General features: G+C 42.6%; 1 protein-coding gene across 1 annotated transcript in view; it reads left to right on the top strand.

Annotated features, from left to right (window-relative positions):
• Positions 1-4,663, top strand: part of DTD1 (D-aminoacyl-tRNA deacylase 1) — a 116,744-nt gene extending 112,081 nt beyond the window's left edge. The window contains exon 6 of the mRNA XM_060077880.1: positions 4,071-4,663. The gene's annotated coding sequence lies outside the window, so the exon portion shown is untranslated. The remainder of the gene's footprint in view (positions 1-4,070) is intronic.
• Positions 4,664-6,000: the final 1,337 nt, after the last annotated feature.

Below are 6,000 nucleotides of genomic sequence, written 5' to 3' on the forward strand. Positions count from 1 at the left end.
GAAGAACTTCTTTGAGCATTTCTTGCAGATCAAAGAGAGTCTTTGTTTCTCTTTCACTTTTGAGGGATAGTTTTGCTGGTATAGAATTCTGGTTTGGTGGTTTTTTTGGTTGAACACTTTAAATATTTTATTCCACTCTCCCCTTGCTGGCATAGTTTCTTCTGAGATGTCCTCTGTTATCTGCAGCCATGTGCCCCCTCCTCCCACTCCGCCCTCAGCTTCTTTCAAGACTTTCTCTTTGTTTTTTTGCAGTTTGCATAGGATTTGCCTAGGTGTGGTTGCTGGTTGGTGTTCTCTGCTTCATGATCTGTGATTCAGTGTCTCCTGTCACTAAGTTTGGGCCGTTCTTGGCCATTGTTACTTCTCTGTTCTCTCTGCCTTCTCCTTCTGGTGTGTGTATGTTACCCCTTTTGCAACTGTCCCACAGTTCTTGGATGGTCTCTTCCTTTTTCCGTTCCTTCCTCTCTTTGCAGTTCGGTTTGGGAAGCTTGTAGTGACCTGTCTTCAGGCCCACTGATTCCTCCCTTGGCTGATGAGCCTGTCGAAAGCACTCTGCATTTCCTTTTGATTCTTTCTGGGGCTTCCATGTCTCCACTTACATAACCCATCTGTTCTCGCCCCTTGTCTACTTTTCCCAGTAGAGCCCTTAACATATTAATCATAGTTATTCTTCCTTGTCTGATAATTCCAGCGTCTGTGTTAAACATCTAAGTCTCATTCTGATGATGGCTTTGGGTTTTCTGAGCTTCTGGAATCTATAAATGTATGTCTTTCAATACATTTGGGGAATTTTAAGCAGTATTTCTTCCAGCGTTATTTTTTGCCCTGTTTTCCCTCATCTTACTGGGAGGAGATTACTGTTGCCAAGCCGAAAGTGTTGTTCTGGCCTTTGTTATACAGGATGTTCTGCTTGCTCGCTGGTACGGAGCAGGCATATTATGTCACTTTACTGGCAGGGGGGTTGGATTTACTTCATGCCCAGGCTTGCTCCTCAGTTGCCTTATTTATTAGAAATAAATTGGCAAGAATCTGGCCATAATAATTGATTCTGTTTATTGCTCAAGTGCAGAGCTAAGCTTGGTGGTAACCTAGAGTGTGCTAATAGAGTAGGCACTACCTGTATGTGGATATTTAAATGTAAATTAATTAAAATGAAATAAAGTTTAATTTCCTTAGTCACAGTAGCCACATTTCAAGTGCTCAGTAGCCACATACGGCTGGTGGCTGCTGTGTGGCACAGAGCTGATACAGGACAGCCAGTCACTGCAGAAATTTGCTTGGGCAGCACCAGCCTAGAGGGATCAAAGTAAAGTTTGAGACTGTCATCTGAACCACTGTAAGTTCGGTAAGACGGACATGGTTAAATATATACAAATATACGTTACAAATTCTACATGGGGTAGAATTTAATCCAAAAAACAAAAACTAACTGCTGTCAGAGTTTGTTCCTTCCACAATCAGGCGACATCAGTTGGTTTTTTGTTTTTTTGGTTTTTTCCTGCTTGCTTTATTAGTTCACACCAAGCTTTCCTTTCTCAGTCAAAAATGGCATCACTGTCCCCATGTTCTCACCGCCAAGTCAGGACCCGCATGCAGCACTCACGTGCCAGAGGAGTGTCTGCTCTGACAGTTCAGTGGAGGCCTCACTGGGGTTCCTAACATGCTACAGGGGCTGCGTGAGTCCTTCATTGATGACATCGAATTCCCAGCAACTCATGTTTTTCTGTGGAACAGCCTGCCTTTTCTGTGTAAACGAGCTCATATTAGATTCCCAGCTTTGACTGGAAGTAAATAAATAAATAAAACTTGGATTGGGTTCTTTTGACTGTGGTTTGGAGAGCCGGTCTGTGGTGTGTGCGTATCCTGACTAGCACTCACGTCTTCTGGTTGCTCGAATGGCCTGAAGCCAGAAACAGATCAGCTGGAAGTCAGCATCTTTGAGAGACTCCGTGTTTAAACAAGCTGTGGAGGGATCCCTTGCTCCTGATCCTGGTCTATTCCCTGCTGCCCCCAACGGTTGAATGCAGTGAAAGAGAACCACCCCAGCAGCTTCTTTCATAAGGCCATGAAATGGTGGTGCCAGGCTATTAGACACCTCTTAATGCGTTTATAACATTTTCTCTAAGCAGGTGATTCTATGTCTCTCTAATTTTACAAAGTTAGAGACATACTGTCTGCATAAAGGTACCTGCTTTTGTCATAGAACAGAGTATCATGGACATCTTCTCGATCGTTCATTCTTTTGTAGTAAACCTTACCATCTCCATCTGCACAGCAAACATTTGAAGCATAAGTTTACTACCGCAGTTCATTAAAACATGTAGAGTATTTAACTGGTGCAAATGTAAAAGAATAATGTATTCAAGCAGGATCCCAAAGCTCATTTTAAGTTCAAAAGCAAAGGTTTTAATCTGTGCCAAGAACATAGAGTTCCCCAAAGGTGGAATGTGGGAACTCATTTCAGGATTGTGGTTACTAGTACTGCAGGTGAGGAAAGAGGTATTAAGAGGCCCCAGGTTCTTAAGTTTGGGTTAACATCTTGATTAAAATATAGGAGCAAGTGGGTTGCTTTTCTTGACTTTAAAATGGGAGTATTACGGTCTCCAGGAATTAGGTTGTGTATTCCCCTTGTGGTTTTTCAGGTATTTCCTAGGAAGTAGTGTTGTACTTTGGCAGCCAGGGTTCAGAGCACGAGGGTAGGCCTGGGGAAATTTTGATTCCTTGTGTGGGTCCAGATAGACCTGAAGAACATGGACAAGATGCAGTTCCAACCAGCCTTTCCCATGTGGGCCTGTGAGCCTCGGTGTCAAGCTGGGCTCAAGAATGGAAGGCTGGTCATTCCATGGAGGCGTCTGCTCATAACGTGACCCTTTCTTGAGAACGTGACCTGTGTTGAGTACATCTGGAAGCATGTTCACAGATGTGGCATCACCACGTGCAAATGACTGTAATCTTTTGAGTTTACTGGAGTTCATCCAATTAGAGTTTAGGTCTGAGGGAATAGAAACTGCTGTGTGAAGTTTGGGATTTAGTTAAACTTGGATGACAAACGCCTGCTGCACAAATCTTGGCACAACCAGCTGGCTTTTGTTGTGGGTTCAAAATTGCAAAAGGAAACGCAGGACACTTGGGCATTTTATACAGAAGAACCTGCCCTCCTTTGAGCAGTATTAAAGATATTCCAAGAACAAGCATTTAGTTTATACAATGTCCCTATGCTTTCTTTAGGCTCCCCACCCCTCTGCCTCCCTCATTGTTAAAAGGATGTGGAAATGAGACTTTTGTATTTTTTTCAAGGGATTTGTCCATCTTATCCATGTCTAATTTGTGGGCATAAAGTTGTGGTATACCCTTTTTATTCTTCTAATGTGTGTAAAGTCTGTATTGACGTTGTCTCTTTGATTCCTGATATTCCTAACTTGTTTTTTCTCTTTTTTCTTGGTAAGTCTGACAAGAAGTGTATCAATTTTATTGAACTTTTCATTTATTTTCTCTTTTGTTTTTCTGTTTGAAACTTCATTCCTTCCTGCTCTTGTTATTCCCCTCCTCCTGCTTGTTTTGGGTTTACTTTGCTTTTATTCTTTTAATTCCTTAAGGTGGAAACTCAGATTATTGACTTAAAAGCTTTCTTATTTTCTAATGTACGCATTTAAAGCTATGAATTTTCCTCTAAGCACTGCTATAGGCGAATGTCACAAATTTAGTTTGTTGTATTTCAATTTTCATTCACCTTAAAATATTTTCTAACTTGCCATGTGACTTCTTTTTGATGCAAAGTCCATTTAGAAGTGTGTCGTTTAATTCCCAGATATTTGGTTGGTGGCTTTTTGAGCTCTAAAGGTGAAGTTCTAATAAATCGGTGTCTCTTTGGTGAGAAGGTATTTGGATTTATACATGACAACACAGCAGATTTTTCACAGTAAAGTGAAACACTGTCATCCTCTTGTCGTTGTAAGAACTGAAAGGATATCTCAAGCTATTTTGTTATGCTTGGTCATATATTTTAATATGAATTGAAGGCAAATTTTGGGACTCTTCTGAGTAATGTGTCTTATCTTTGTTCTTTTTAGTGCATTATCACTGGGCAGAACTGGATCCTGAAAAATTCATGAAAGATGCTAGGCACCTACTACTTTAAGGATTTGGAACTGAATCCTGAAAAGGAAGATGGAAATAAGAAACTGGGAACATGAATAGCCCTGCAAATACAAAAACAAAACAAAATGAACCCACCAAAGTAGTGTTACCGTTTTCTGTTGCTGTTGTGATTTAGTAGAGGAGGGGGTGCTGCCAGTGTGGGGAAGGTGCCCCATGCACAGGGCAGGCAAAGAATACACCCAAGCGTCCCCCTCAGAATGGCTGTGTTGGTCCCTGTGATGTCTCAGCTTGCTCTCGGAACAGGCTGGCCCAACATCACTTGTCATCGAGTCCCCCTTTCACACTGTGGTGTATTTCCGCGTGTCCATGGTGGGTCCCAAGTGCATTCCTGCTGTCTGTGTTTTTCCCATCACTGGCTAAGCCAGGGCTCCTTTTAGGGTGTAAAGAGAATAGTCATCAATGATAACGTATTATGTGAGACCTTTGCATCTTGTAAATTTTATCTGTTTTTTTCTAAACAGAAATAAACTCCAAAGCTCAACAGACTACTTTATTCTTAAACAAATCCTGCTAATCCTGCTATGTTTCTTTTTAAGGATTTTGTCTGTAGAGATACAATGTGTCTGACCCTTCTCTGTATGTATGTACTTCTTTTCAAATAATTCTTAGCAAGAGGTCTTCCCTGAGTGGTGCACACAGGCCCCTGGTTCTATGGTGAGAGCCTGTCTGTGGTGATGTATAGCTGATGCCCTTTTCCTTGGACACAAGACAGCAGGAATGGGGAGTGTATGTGGGAAGGGAATCCTGTTTCAGAAAGGCCAGATGACTGATACCATGTGCGTGAGGCTCAACATCTGATTTATCTACCTTTGGGACGTGGGGGAGAGGCTTCACCATGTCGGACCACACAGCTGCCCTTTTTCCAGGAACTGCATGGTTGTCCATGTATCCAAGTCCCCACAGCAACATGAAGAAAGAACCACATTCTAACAAAGAGTTTCTCAGTTAGTTTTGATCTAGTGGTACAACGATAGTGATCATTTTTAGACTTTATGGGATGTCAATAGTAATATATCTATTGCCGTACATAATATACATTTATATAACCTATCTATAATATACTAATGCTTATATAGTTATCCTCTCTTGAAATACTTCTTGTCTAACTATAGAAGAGACGTCCTTATTTGGCATTTTGGTAATGCTGAAACTTTTTTTAAAGCCTACAGCACTGGCTATTCCCAGGCAGTCTCCCATGTAAGTACTAACCAGGCCCGACCCTGCTTAGCTTCTGAGACCAGACGAGGTGGGGCGTGTTCAGGGTGGCGATGCTGACACTTGATCTGCGACTTTGTAATAAGACCTGAGTCCCTCTACTCTGACCCAGTCGTCTGCTTCAGATAAGAACATAGCTAGAAAATATGAGGGGGAAAAAGCTCAAATCACATCTCCAGTGTACCTTCGAGTACTTGGAACATAGAGCTGGAAAGGGGGTTGCCAAATTGCCTTATTCTGACCCGATGCAGATGGTCCAGTAGAATCCCTGATGGCGTAAACCTCTCGGTGTGAAATGCCATCCCGGATGCAGAGCCTGGTCAGCTCCCCCAGCGCACAGGCACTCAGGTCTGGGGAGCTCTCCCATTTCCGTGGTCTATGTTGGTTTTTACAGAGTGAATTCAGATTCACGCTAAAGTTACTTGAATCTCCAGTGTTGTAAACTCAGCTGTAGGTTGGTGGACTTGCTGAACAGATTTTTCAGACGTTTTCCTGCCACAGCGTTTGATCACCAGCAGCTCGTGCTCAGTGAGCAGATGCAGCCTGTCGTGGGGTGATGGTCGAGGGAACCGCACAGAGAGAAGAGCCTGCATGCTCGACGTGTGGATGGTGGTGAAACAAGACCCT

This window comes from Mesoplodon densirostris, chromosome 16 (genome assembly GCF_025265405.1).
Source record: "Mesoplodon densirostris isolate mMesDen1 chromosome 16, mMesDen1 primary haplotype, whole genome shotgun sequence".
NCBI classification, from domain to species: domain Eukaryota; kingdom Metazoa; phylum Chordata; class Mammalia; order Artiodactyla; family Ziphiidae; genus Mesoplodon; species Mesoplodon densirostris.